Source organism: Onychostoma macrolepis, chromosome 20, assembly GCF_012432095.1.
Source record: "Onychostoma macrolepis isolate SWU-2019 chromosome 20, ASM1243209v1, whole genome shotgun sequence".
Lineage (NCBI taxonomy): Eukaryota > Metazoa > Chordata > Actinopteri > Cypriniformes > Cyprinidae > Onychostoma > Onychostoma macrolepis.
In genome coordinates, this window is record NC_081174.1 from 18,311,752 (window position 1) to 18,327,151 (window position 15,400).

The 15,400-nt window shown below is 38.7% G+C and overlaps 1 protein-coding gene across 6 annotated transcripts in view; it reads right to left on the bottom strand.

Moving 5' to 3' along the window:
- sipa1l1 (signal-induced proliferation-associated 1 like 1) overlaps window positions 1-15,400 on the bottom strand; it is an 87,592-nt gene extending 72,192 nt beyond the window's left edge. For 5 of the 6 annotated variants that reach the window (XM_058754909.1, XM_058754908.1, XM_058754907.1 and 2 more), the window contains exon 1: window positions 15,046-15,400. The gene's annotated coding sequence lies outside the window, so the exon portion shown is untranslated. Of the gene's footprint in view, window positions 1-6,745; window positions 6,794-15,045 lie in introns of all 6 variants that reach the window. The other variant, XM_058754905.1, reaches the window with a different exon arrangement.

The window sequence follows — 15,400 nt, forward strand, 5'->3', positions numbered from 1 at the left end:
AAAAGCTTGGGCTTCCTACTACCTCACGATACAATACACATTGTCACACGTCATGATACAACATGTTGCAATGCATCATAATACCATAATTGGATTGTGACTGAAACTGCCTTAATTGTGCGTCTTTTAATTCCTTTTACACAGAATTGTTAGACACAATTTCAGTGCATAAATAAACATCAATTCAAGGATCTACATGATCAATACAATATAGTAATGTCAATGTGATTATAAATATATTAAGCAACCTTATTACTATTTTTACTTAACTTAAAATTAATTATATCAGGCTCAAAAACTGGTTCATTATTATTGCATTTCAAGATATCATTGTCATCTTCTGCAGAGATCCTCATTTAAAATATTGCTTGCATTACCAGCTCTGCATTTATATACAGGTATTATTATTCTGAAAGGAAAAAGCAAACAAAATTCAGACCACATATTACAAGCAATATTCATGACAAGCCAATACATTTATATTTATTGGGTAGGCAAGATGAATATTAAAACCTTCAGTGACATGATCTGTATCCTCCTGTTTCTAAGGCAATTAAAATGAGACTGACAAGTCCATGTTTAATGACTGTGAGAAAAGTTGTAGTGGGGCTCTTGGGTAATCCCTCTTCTGAGCACAGTGCAGATCCACGGGGCACAAGCCATGTGATTCTTTGACAGATGTACGGCTTTGTGCCACAAAAAAAAACCCTAAAAGAAAGGCCTGCTGCTAAGCCTTTTCTCAAATGCCTTCATCCATGCAGCTAACATCCTAAGAAAGGGTCAAGTCATTCCTTGACTACAGACATCTGGGTTGCTCCATGCAAAACAAAACAATTAACTGCGGGGGCAGGGACTTCAATACATCTCTACAGTGAAGGAACACGAGGCAGCTCAGAAGCACGCTGCAAACCCTGCCTCAAGGAACGAGAAGTTCATCTTAATAGATGGCTGTTTCCGTGAGCTGACTTGGCAGGAGAGATGTTGACGAAATGCTGCTCAGGACATCCATTTTAGAGAAAGGGGATTTAAAAGACAATAATGACTGTTTATTGGTAGCTACAAAATAGGCTGCCCAAAAGTACCTAACCAGATATTGACATGTCAGGTTGCTCAAACAAACATTTCTGAACTGGCATAAATATAATAATATATAATAACATAATATATTTTTTATTTTTTTTTACCATTCTGCCATTTGCAAACACAAATATTAGGGATGGGACGATTACACCTACCTCCCGATTCGATACTATCACGATACTTTGGTGCCAATACGATATGTATTGTGATTTTTTTTTAAGAATTTCTATTTTTAAGTATTGCGATTCGATATTGCTGTGTGTTGCGATTTTTGTTTTTAACTCTAGAGTCTAGACCATGGGAAAAAGTTGAATGATATACTTAATATACAGACTGTCACAATTTATAAAAAAAAAAAAAAAAAAAAAACATCTTAGCAGTCACTATTGCGAATCGATATTACAATTTATTGTGATTTTTGTTTGCTTATTAAAGACTAGACAGTGGAAAATAGTTGATTATACCCTTAAAAGAGACTGTATATGATGAGTCATATTAACAAAAACAATGCATCACATCTTTCTAAACTTTTATTTCAGGAGCATACACAGTGTATATATAAAGTACCTTGAACCATGAAACTTTCAAGTACCAAAACCCTGAACTTGCACATGAATATAATAGTCAAATGTTCAACAAAATGAGTAGAAAAAATACTTTCTGAAATAAAATAAGTAAGGGATAATCAACAGCTAGCTGTGTATTAAACGATTTGAATGCACGACGTGGAGGCGAAGAACCACCCGACGCGCAGCAAAGTGCATTCAAATCGTTTAGTGCACAGCTAGCCGTTGATTATCCCGTTTATGCTATGGTCATTTGCCAGCATTCACATTAAAGATGTTAATAATATTTGCGCTGCAATATTTGACCGGAACGATAAAAATGACGGTTATTTTCATCTGTATTACTATTTAACTGTAACTGTATGTTACTATGGTTACCAATGTTTATAGGAAGCGCATTAATATAGAACGTGATTAAACTGACCTGGAACTACCTGTGCAGTTCAACGAATTTAATCAACACCTGCCAGCCAATCAGAATCGAGTATTCAGACAGACCATGGCATAAAGTGCTATGTTACTTTGCATACAGTTTCAGTCATGTTTTCCCGGCAGTTGGGATTCAAAACGTGAAGGTGCAGAAAGAATTCTGGAAGAAGTTTGATCCTCTGCCTCCGTCATGGTTTTGCTTTCTCGCGCCGGCTTTAAAGGTCCCATGACATGCTGCTTTTTGGATGCTTTTATATAGGCCTAAGTGGTCTCTAGTACTGTATCTGAAGTCTGTTTCCCGAAATTCAGCCTTGGTGCAGAATTTCAGCCACAACGAGCCAGTCCCACAATGCTAGCCATAGGCTCGGATGAAGGAACTAAAAAAATAATTCTGTGTTCATTTGTACATCCAAACACTGAGCAACTGCCATGCTTTGCTCGTTTGCAAGCCATGATGTCTCGAGGGGAAAAAAAATATTGCGCTCGCCTCGCACGGTAGTAGCTCATTTTCTCATGGGCGGGCAAAGCAGAGAAAGGGGAGGTAACCTTTCCCCGTATGACGACATAAAGGGAAGATTCCAGATTGGGCCATCTGAGCTTTCATTTTCTCAAAGGCGAAGCAGGATACCCAGGGCTCGGTTTACACCTATTGCCGTTTCTAGCCACTGGGGACCATAGGCAGGCTAGGGGAACTCATATTAATGTTAAAAAACCTCATAAAGTGACATTTTCATGCCATGGGACCTTTAAACGTATATGACGTCATGTAATGCAGCGGCACTGCGCACGCAGAACAATCCTTGTATGACATCAAAGCACCGCGAGAGCTACAGAGAGCAGACGGCTTTCGAAACGCTCTCGCGGTACTTGGATGTCATACGCTGATCGTCTGTGTGGTGCTGCTCCAAGTTGAACACACATACATTTTGCCCTCTGTTGGAATTACAAAGCGCTAACTTCTTCCCACCACCTCTTAAGAAAAATAAAATAATTAAATAAAAATCGATTCTGAGGTAAACCAATCGATTTTTAAATCGTTTTAAAAACAATTTTTTCTCCCACCCCTAACAAATATATTAGGCTATACAAACACACAAACAAGGACATTACAAAAAAAAAAAAAAACACTTCATTGTATCCATTGGGAATTGAAAAGTGTGTGATCTGAAATTAGCCATTTTGCAATTATTTTGCAAACTCCTTCACATTCATGTCATTCCAAACCTGTACGAGTTTCTTTCTGTGCATCATAATATATATAAAATAATAATATAAAAATATTTTGAAAGTCAATGAGATCCAATGTTGACTTGCGCAAAAAGGTCCAAAAGTTGTCACTGTGGTGGTAACTTTTCCAAAGGTACATTTTTGTATCTTTTTTACCCCTTAAAAAGGTACTAAATAATATGTACCAGGTACTACACTTTAGGTAATAACATGTACCTTAAGGGTACTAATATGAACCCCTTAGGGGTAAATAAGATACAAAAATGTACCTTTGGAAAAGTTACCACCACAGTGACAGCTTTTGTACCTTTTTTTATCAGAGTATAGACAAAACCAGTCAAACATTTTTCTAAACATCGTTTGCACTGCACAATAATAAAAAAAAAATTAAATACAGGTTTGGAATGACAAGAATGTGAGTAAATGCGGTGCAGTGTTTTACAGTAGCTATATGAACATCATATCTGTTTCTATGTAATGTATTTTAGCAAGACTGTATTGATTAAACCACCATCCATCTGTTTTATAAAGACCGTTACATAACTCCAGCTCTCAGATGTCAATCTATCATTAGGGCCAAAGCAGCACATATGGTCTTTTAATACTGTGTTTTCAAGCCCAGGTCGATGTGAGTGAAGTTCAGAGAGCAGCAGGGTAGCTGCACTTAAACATCTCTGAATGTGTGTGTGTGTGTGTGTGTGTGTGTGTCTAGGTGAGAAGTCTTGGGCACTGCTTCATTTCCCACTAATGCATTTCCTATACTCTTTCAGTCAGCAAGGGAGAGCGAAAATGAGATCTGAATCACCGCTCAGAGTTAAAAATAACCAAGTCATGGTCAAGCATGCATTTCCTCTACCTGAAATCTCTATATGCGCTTCTGTTGCGTGATGTAAAGTCTCCAATAATTGCTTTGATTAGAGAAATACTCACTGGCATCATTAGTGACGCATCATGCGAGGAACAAAGCTCACGTTCCTCCAAGTTGCCAACAAATCCTACAGAAGGCTCAGCAACAGACATTTTCTCCTCTAGCACTGTCTATTAAGATCAGAGGAATGTTGCAGGCACACAGGAGAAAATGACTGCTAATTACCATCATTACACAGCAAGGCCGTTACCGCCGCTGCATCCTCGTTTCTAAGGCAACAAGACAAACAGAGGATGCTGCCTCGCAGTTTTCACCCACCTGAGCAAAAGTCAGGCAGGTGTTGTGAAATTGGGAATCAAGCCAGTGAACGAGAAACAGAATTTTAAACGTTTGTCTCCAGATGTTATACCACAGACCTGTTCACAGTTCTACACTGGGATTTTACATTAGACACTCTAACAAAAGCTATTTAATAGGCTAAATTACAACCTCACTCACTAACGGACTGTTATTGCCATGCGGTTGCCAGGTTGAACCAAGCAAAAAATGCAAGCTCAATCACACAACATAATAGCGCACTTCTCTACAACTCAAGCAGCCCAATTTGATGCATTGTTCAAGCACAAACAGTGCACGACAAGTCGCTAAGTTTAAAACTTAGGGTTGTGAGTTTGTTCAAAACCCTAAGCCTAAAAATGTTGTAATATTTAGACTACAAGCATGGGTCGTGGTACTCTCGATAATGGTGGCAGACTGTCCTGTAAGAGAAGAAATTGTTGAATAAAGTATTTTTGTTTTCTTCGCACACAAAACGTATTCTTCATAAAATTATGGTTGAACCACTTGTGTCACATGGACTATTATTTTAAAGATGTCCTTACTACCTTTCTGGGCCTTGTCGGTGGTAGTTCCCTTGCCGTCTATGGAGGGTTAGAAATAGGGCTGCACGATATATGACAAGCTACGCAATATCACGTTCAATATCGCAGCCGATTCGTCTGCGATTCTCAGCATGAATTGCGTAGCTTGTCGGTGAACTACGACTGAACTGAAGCCGTCACGTGTATTAAATGGCGCTCCATTTGAAAACAGGTGATGGAGATTTACTGCTAATCACGGAACCGGCTTTACTGACAAGATGCGCATGACAATCGCATGCAATATATCATGCAGCCCTAGTCAGAAAGCTCTTGGATTTCATCAAAAATATCTTAATTTGTGTTCTGACAATGAATAAAGGTCTTACGGGTTCAGAACGAGATGAGGGTGAGTAATTAATAACAGAATTTTCCTTTTTGGGTTAACTAACCCTTTAACATAATATCACTTAATGAAATATATAAATATAAGTTGTAAAATTGACAGGCAGCATAACAGGCCATGCGGTAAGATCTGAAACATGTCACTGTGTTTTTTGGGTGAATTTCAGGTCACCACAGCTGCCATTTTTAAACTGTAAATTTAACAGAATACTTTGTAATAGTGCAAGTATGACCAAATGTTATGCTTTATCAAGAAATACTTCAATTTGCCCAGCTTTTAAGAACTGAGTGAACCTCTTTTTGCAGCCTTGCCAGTTGACATGGTGATTTCAACTTTGTATGAACAGACTGGCATTGTGAGGGAATGATGAGATCGGAATGATGCCAGGATTTCAAAGAGAGAAAGAATTTTAATCCAGAGAGGAATGTCTCATGCTAATTTCTCAACATCTGAGATTAAAAATGAAGGAAAACACAGATAGCATTACAGTACTTTAAGTAGCAGCTTATAAAATGTTCATTACCTATATTGAGCATTACAAAAATAATGCAGGGAACTTTATGCTCAGCTGAACTGAACCTGTACTTAACCTGCCCAGAAGCACCTGAGCTGTGCAGTACAAGTTGCCATGGTAATCTGCTTCCCTTAAAAGTGAGTCAATCCTGTACTTTTAATTTGATAACTCAAAAATTATACTTGCGAGTGAACCTACAGACTCTGTTTCCATTAAGGCTCACAGCTTCTTGTTTTTACTAAAAATCCCCACAGATTTTTCAAATGAGGTTAATCAGTTTAATCTGCATATCATAAATTGTGCTGCTAGGAAGATACAGGGTACGGTCAAAGTACACTTCCTAAATCACTTTCACTTACTTTTATTGCTGATTTGATACCAATAATGTTTAATAAACCAAAAAAAAAAAAAAGTCCAAACAGGTGCCATTTCACCTAACATTTTTAGGATTCCAGGCACTCCTGGGTTTTTAAACATTTCTCATTTTCTGAGAAAATGCCCTAACAAAATTTTAGCTGAAAGCGTTACCCTTACAGCAGACAATGAGTTGCCTGTGAGATCCCTTTTATTGCTGTCTGTGGTTTCTGAATTACAGTAACCACATAGCCAGACACACAAACACATCTGTTCACAACTCTGAGGCAAAGAAGCAACAAAGCCACAGAGTAAATGTATTCCACAGAGAGTAAACACACTTACAATCACCCAAGGGAAGTAAACAAATGAAATTTGGTCAATCGCTGCTCTGAGTTTTAACTGACTGACCATTATACAAACAAGCAGTTAAATCCTGCTTACTTTTGCAGATGTTCATTTGTGAACCTGAACTGGACCAATCTTCAATTCCTTAAAAAAAAAAAAAAAAAATTAGAATAGCTGACAAGGTATTTAAAAAATCTAATCATATTCACTGTAATATTCAAACTAATACTTTAAAAAATATAGCCTAATATATTTTAAATCAATAATATAATAATAAAATATTAAAAATAGTTTGGAACAAACTACTATAATCTACTATTCCGCTGCATAATTATCTATTGTTCTCAAATCTGTGTTGCCTTTGGCAATGACAGATGCAAACAATGAGTTAAAGTGCTCAGTGAGTTTGTCGTGCCTCACAGCCATTTTTCTAGCAATTATCCTAAAAGTGGCTCTTGTAGGGCATTGTTTCATGGTTCAGGTACTGGGCAAAATTGTTTGCATGACAGATATTCTTTGAAGTAACACTAGAAGTAGTGGGATCACAACCACAAAAGCTGATCACAAGATCTGAGTGCTCTTCCAAAATGGCAGCTATCTAGACACCTTTCCAGTGCTCTGATCAAAGCAGGTTCAAATCATTCACTGGACCCGAATGAAAACGGCCCACTTGTTTTGAATGAGTGTGCACCAAATGCAGCTTGTCATCAGAGTGAATCACTCTTTTCAAAACATCTGAATGACAATGGAAAAACAGTCGCTCCTGGAATAAAATCCCAGACGAAATGATCACGGATGTATGATATTATTCATGAATGTGGCTGCATTATCTACAGAAAGTCTGTGTTATTAAAGGATGCATTTACCGATGTTAAAGGTGGGGTAAGTGATTTCTGGTAGCCAATGTTGACATTTGCAATCACCAAAACAAACACACCCCTAACCCAAAAGGGTCTCGCCCCTATTTTGATAGCTACGCCCCACACATACGTACGGCAACAATTAGTTCTGTGAAACAAAGCAAAAGCAATGTTACTCACCTATCGAAAAGAAACAAAGCAACCTCGGCGTTTGATCGCAGGCCTTCCCGCTACTTGAGTTCTCTCCAGCGCTGGAAAGCTGATCCGATATTTACACGGGTTCTACTTTTGCCTTATCGTAACACCATGTCTACATCGGACGCAAGTGGCGCGACAAAATACTATAGAACTCATTATAATCAGTGATGCTGTCTACACTGGATGCGACGCTGTGCCGCGACAAATCCCCGACAGAAACTGCTGGCACGTTCTATTTATGGCATATTGACACAAATTTCAAATGATTTGTAAACATGGTGTAAGCCTTCTTTTGTTCAGCAAACATTTTCCTCTTTTGTTTTTTTATCCGCCATCTCTATCTTTCTGTCATCGCTCAGCTAATGTCCGTCATGTGCACTGAGCGCTCTCTCCTCGCATCATGAGTAGACACGCCCCTTACTGCTGATTGGCTACAAGTTTTTTTTGGTACTAGCCCAACAAAAGCGTTTTTGAAAAAAAAAATGCATACCCCACCTTTAAACCAACTTTGTATTGTTACAATGAGGGTAGTACAAGTAAAATGAACAATGTGATGTGACTTGCACCAAAAATATTCCCATTTATTTGTATTATAGCAATAGTCGGATCAGAGATACCAAGATAGAAAAAACAGAGATACCAAAGTATACAGTAAAATGCTATAAATTAGACCAACCAAGCTAGAACAACATAAAAACCCACAATATTGCTCTCAGCAATATAGGAACATCTGTAAACAGCATGTCCCAGTTAGAACTAATGTGTGTCCGACAACAGAGATGCAAAGCGTTTCATCCTCCTTTACCCAAATAATCATTAACCTTCACTTCCTGGTGACAATGTTTGCTTTGAGTCACAGAAAACCTAAATTCACACGCACACGAAAGTGTGGCAAGGGATGCAGAGGGTACTGGGGCATGCACATTTGATTGTTCCTGTGTTTGCTGGCCTTTGCTACAGCTCAAAGGGATGACCTCACCTCTATTGAGTCCAGATCCCTCTCACTCATTCCACATGGCCAGCCTCGCCCATGACCCTCTGCTCACACCTTTTCAAAACAGCATAGCAGACTTCCTGCTGGAAGGGTTACAGAGTTTAAAATAGTTGCAAAGGCAACAAAAATAAAAATTCGAGAAAATCTAATTGTCGTCAACAACAAATGAGAAAATCTGATTTGAATCGATATGCACTTTATCAGAGTGCATCTCTACAGTACATTCCAGTGTGTCCTGCACAGCTATTCGGCATCAACAAACGTATGATGTATGAAACACCAACAAATGACTCATATGAGCCAGTTCTTTTTAATGAATCTGTCTCAAATTCAGGTTTTCAGTCTGAATCAATTAATCAATGCAATGCATTATCCACAAAATTGAACTTGGGTATAAACAGTAGTGCTTTTCAAAACCTTTTAATGTTTAGAGATTTTGAGTGCTTTTTTTTCAGTTTGGATAGAATTAAAATGTCTGGCATATTCTGATTCAAACAAAGGCTCTCTGACCCTGTGACAGTTTTTGCTAAAGAACACCACGTTACCAGACTGCCACGAAAGCAGTGTTACATATGACATTGAATTGATTTCACATGGAGATACTTGGTTTCCTGGCAATGCATTCACTTCAAGAGAGCCAGTAAGAACTCACCGGGTCAGCCAGAAGTTCTGCTGATATCAGCATATCAAAGATAAAGAGCAATGTCCACACACACACACAAAACAAGAAAAAGCACTGAAAATAGACTGCTGCCAACACAAAGTTTATAAGTCTATTAGCACAGCTACATCTTTAACCACAAAACCACTCAGCCCTGGTGCAAATCCATTACAGATTTATCATTCACATAAACACTAACACTGAAAGTGGATTAAACAGTAACAATATCACAATAGGCTGGAGATCATTATAAGCAGATTAACACTAAATAAAATAAGCTTACATTAATGGTGTGTGAAGGAGGTCTCAAGTAAATCTTAGTAACCTAAATCAAATTAAAACTCAAGTGAACCTTTATATACTCGAAGCTGTGAAAATACTGCTGCAAGGTGAGGTCAAACAGATGACATGTTACTTCACCTAACCATTAATAACCATCTACTGCTGTTTCCCCTGAACACGTCTCACTCTATACCACATGTAAAAATGCAAGGTCATAAAATAAAATAGTAACAATTGAGGAGCTGTCAGGAGGGAAAAAAACATGCAAATATACCCCAATGACAAGCTGTTGTACCCTAATGGCACATTTTTTTAGGGTCCAAACATCTGAGCCCAGAATTAAAAAGTCTAATTTAAACCAGTTTCCCGCTGGAGTGGCAAAAAGGTTGCCAAGCTCCGTTTCTCCCTTCTTACCTAATTGAAAACGGAAAAGCTGCAGTCACTCCCACCAACTCCCCAGCCCAATTGGATTTAGAAAAGCAGCAAAACAGGTATTAAATAAGAAGTGGGTACTCTTCTGAACATAATTAGGCTCTTAATCGTTTTAAAGCTGTCTCACCCTGTGTTTATTTTAAACTGCCTGAAATGACACAGATTGTATGCAGGTTGCATAAGTTAACCTGATGAAATAATTAATCAAACAATCTACCATTTTATTTTACCAATTTGACCTACACTTATAATCAGGGTTTATAATCCATCCATTTGCAACCAGAATACTAGTCTGTTAGCAGTTAGTCTGAAGCCAGTGATTATGTCATTAGAGAACATGGTGACTTAATGTTTTGTAAAACACTGTAACCACTAACACAGTGTGGATGTAGGCCACACAGAAACAAATGTAATACATAGGAAGACCTGCCCGACACATTCCACTCTATTACAACAGATTCTAAAGACGAACAGTTGAACTAACTGACCAATAAACCACATCGCAAAGCTGTTACTAGGAAACCACATTATGAATAAGGGATACAAATAACGTGTTCCAAAAGACACCGTGTTCAAAATGAGATTAGGTTTAAAATAGATCAAAAGGAATCTTGAAAAGCTTGGAGAATATGACATTGACAATCTCGCATTTATTAAACGGAGTGATTTCATCATGAAAGTGGATAAGTGACTCTCCTTAAGATGTTTGCTTGAGACATTGTGTCAGTCCCTAAAAATCTTCCATTTCATATGAAGGTGAATCACCACTGATAACGCATCCAAGCAATCCTGACTTAACTAGGTTTCGGTCTGCAAAAGGCATTAGGTTTACTTTTTGATAGGAAAAAAGCAACATTACTTCAGAAAGGTTCAATACTGAGAGTCTCAAATAAACTGCATCAAAAACATAGTAAGAGTCCTGCATCTCAAATTCCTCAGCGCTCATTTCTCACCTTCAATTTTCAACAGACTGTCTACATGACTAATGGCTGCATAAATCTGAGGCTACAGCCTGCATTAAGATGGAGCCCAAAGTGGTAGAGGAGACAGGACTGTAATTATTGAGTCCAAAAGTAAGATGGGTGCCTTCAATACTAATTTCAGCATTTGGGTGCCATGTTAACACCCATCCTCTCTAGTGCAAGAGGCTGAAAATCTCTGCTCTCCTGCACGGAACACAACAAGCGGCGTTAGGCAGATGGCGAGACAGTTGGTGGGAATATCAGCGATAATGCAGATACAATCTGAACCTTCAACTGTTTCTTTGCCATTCATCAGATCGGCATCAACAGTTGCTGCTTCCAGGAAGATAGGAGATTAAATGAGGTGGCAGTACAATATGCTGGAAATTAGTACTAGTTGAAACCACCAATGGCTGATGTAAAAGAAAATACAAATCTATCTTTTTAAGAGCGTGCAACTTCATGAACTAAATATAGCAATTTGGGTGGGAAAAGGTCCTTTCCTTTTCCTGTTTGTGACAACGCTTATGTCATAGTCACCTGTGGACACTTATTTGGATTTCATTTGCACTGACTCTCTTAAGGGGATTTTTCACCCAAAAGAGAAAATTCTATCGTCATTTACTCACTCTAAACCCATAAAACTTTTGTTCATCTTCAGAAGACAAATTCAAATTTTTGTAATATTCTCTAATCACTTTTGTCCATCTATTGAAAATCCATGCAAACCAAAACTTTCACCCATCAAAAAGTACAGAAATTCGTTATAAAAATAATCCCTATGAATTGAGCAGTGTGCATGTGCAATAATCAATGTTTATATGTGAATAAAAGCCTAAATTTAATCGGTTCATCACAAAAAGCAAACATGCAAATTTTGATTAGATTTTCAATGGATGACATAAAATTATGAAAACATTTTTATCTTGTTTATGTATGTTCCGAAAATTCCGAGAGTCTTATAGGTTTGGAACAACATGCAACATGAGGCTGAGAAAATTATTACAAAATTTTCATCTTTGGGGTAACTAGCCCTTTAAAAAGCTGCCCAAATCCCAAAGCAATGTGCATTTGGATACGTGCGATATAAAATTGCTTCAGAGAATATAACTAGGACTGGACAAACACAAAGATGAGGCACTGCATCATATATTCCAGTGCAAATCAAGTCTCAAACATCAAAAAGTAGGACCATTATGGCACTTTTCCACTGCGTGCTACGACTCTGCTCAGCTCGGTAAGCTCGGAACGGCACGGCTCAGCTCGGTTTGCGTTTCCACTGCAGTTTAGTTCCGCTTTAAGTGGGCGGGATTATACATAGGTCGTTGCCAAGAGCAACCTTTTTCATTCCGCGTCGCCCCATCAAGCTCTCGCTGGATCCGCTCCTCGGCTATCAACGAGAGGAACGTCTGTACTTCCTCAACAGACCACGAAACAGCTATTCAAACAGCTCGTTCAAAACAGTTGCGTCCAATCCTACGATGGCTGTGCTGATTTAAATCTAGCAGCTCTGGTGTCTCGTAGCGCAAGTTCAATGACGTAGGTGGTGACGATTCTCTCCGGCTAATCAGTGATCAGCAGGGTTTACACGTCACATTTTGGTAGCGGTATGGCCCGCTTGGAACCTCAACCGAGGTGGTACTGAAAAAAGTACCAGGTACTGTACCCAGTGGAAAACCCCCCAAAAGTGAGCCGTACCGAACCGTACCGTGCCATACCATACCATACAGTGGAAAAGCGCCATTAGATACTGTCTGGTGATTGGATCACATCTGATGCAGACCTGTTACAGAATTAGATTTGGATGTTGTCTGCTGCCAAATCTTGAAAAATATACTTGCATAACTGAACAACTGACATGATTTTACATAAAACAAACTTCCATAGCAACAGCATATATAGAAGAACAACAGGAGAGGCTGTTAAGCGATCAACCTCGCACATAATTTGTTAAGCCTGAGGCAATGATTAAAACTTATTTGCCCAACCTTAATCCAGCACTATCTATAGAATCTGTAGCCACTCTACATGTGAAAAAATTCTTGATAATCCCTCTGCTGCCAATCATCCACCCAGGCGTCTTTTTCCCCTCGCACATTTCCTTTTCTACATGTTTCACAACATGTGCGTGTCCACCTACACACTCCCTTTCAATAGGCTACTTAATATTGGAAATGCGACACTGCCTGCAGATAACTGCATCCTTGGCATTCTTAGATAGAGGCTGGGGAAAGAAAACATTAAATCTAAGTACGTTTCGCACAGTATGAATAGTATCTGCTTGCTACTAACTTTATCAAAATCAAGTTATTAATACAACATTGTTTACATCTAAAAATCTTTTTAAAAAGGCATGTAGCAGGTGATGTCTATATAACAAAATGAAAATGGGATCCATGCTGTTCCACAGGTGGATTTAACAACAACAAAGTGAAAGTCTGAAGGTGTTCAACTGAGAAAAAAAAAAAAAAAAAAGTCTAAAAGTGGTCAGATTGTCTACTTTTAGTCAACCACACCAAGACTAAACAAAAATAGTGGCAGTCCTGTCAAAGGACACTGCAACATCAACATCTCAAGGACATGATGATGCCAATGCAAAGTTCCACCTTTGTCATTTTTAAGGTCTTGTGATGGTCAGCATCTTCCATACACCTAAAGTTAAAAAAGGGAATGCCAGAAAGCACTTCAATCAGGGACCTGCTCTTCAAATCCACCCCCACACGAACTGCATTTAGAGCCTGGCCAATACACAGTGAGCACACACCACCCACACAACGAAGAAAAGACATGCAAATGACAAATCAGCAAAGCCCTCACAGGGAGAAAACTGAGTGAAGGGCCATTAGTCAACCTACAACACAGACCTCACAATTTCAACATGACAAAATGTTATGCATAATAAATGGGATGCGATCTACAGCCCAATGACTCCTCCAGTTGGACACCTGATCTGATTCTCAGCTAATGCAGCAGATTCCATAGATATTAGCGTCCGGGATGAGTCTGCGATGGCCAAAAATGCTGTTTGGTAGGCAGCTCACAAGTTGTTCTCAAATATGATAGATAGATAGATAGATAGATAGATAGATAGATAGATAGATAGATAGATAGATAGATAGATAGATAGATAGATAGACTGATTGATAGATTAGATCTGCACTTTTTGATCAATTAATGTGCAAAACTTCTCAGATCATTTGTGATTATTAAGAATTTTTTTAATAAATTCTATAGAGACTGCACTCAAAAAGCATCAACTACATAAAGAAATGTATATTGGCATGGCTAGAAAAAAAAGAAAAAAAAAACCATTACATTATTTCATGACTTTTCCAGGCCTGTAAATCACACTTTAATATTTCACTTTTTTTTTATAAGAACTGAAAAGATAAGAATTTAAGTATTTCTGAATTATTTACCAGTTAACCTTTACCAAGCAACTTCTGGCTTAACCATGCAAAACACACGAGTCAGATTTATGTCTTTTCATAAGTTGCTATCTATATATATTATTACATTCTCTTCTGGACTGATGCAATAATGATTAAATGTGCATGTGACATGCACAATCCATGTTGATGAAGTTGCTCGGCTGTCAGCTGTTATCGACTGTGATTCTGTGTTCTTCCCACATCTGGAGTTAAGACCAAAACTCTTCAACTATAACCGTACCATTTTCACCTTGCGCTGTCTTGTTTATCAAATTGAGACCGAATAATCTCGACACATAGGACCACGGTTTATATTTACATTCTGCCTGCTATCGTTTATCAAAACAAGATCGTTTTCACTGCAACTTTCTGATCCAATTTTGTTTTCCTCAGATAATCAGGTGAGCCGAGATCATTCGCTAACCGTCGCAACTCGCTGGAGAGATAAAACGAGCATTTTAGCGTGTACAAAGACACGCTTTCTTCGACAAAACATATCTGTGGACCCCTTTACAGATATAAGCACGGTTCGGAGTTGGCATGAATAGTTAAATCACAGACATCTTACGAACTCACCTTCTTCCCTCTCCACCTCTCGCTGCTCTCGTGAGGTCTCTTCTCCCACAAAATCTTGCGATAAAAGTCCGACACAAGCGTCTCTCCGCCTCGTAATATTCGCCAGCGGAGTGCAGTCTGCGCGCGGCCGTTATTCCTGCTGTTTTCCCGTGTGTCGCGGGAGATTTTTCAGTGTATTGTTGTATCTACTCCAGCAGCACTACCGTTGGCCCCAGCGTCTCGTTCACAATTATTCAACTTCGAAGTTCATACAAAAGTTGCAGCTCCGCCTCGCGCTGCAGCTGCTGGTGAGGTCACTGCAAGCCGCTGCTCCGCTTCGTTTTCAGGAATCTCGCGATAGCTGAGCGCAGAGGGG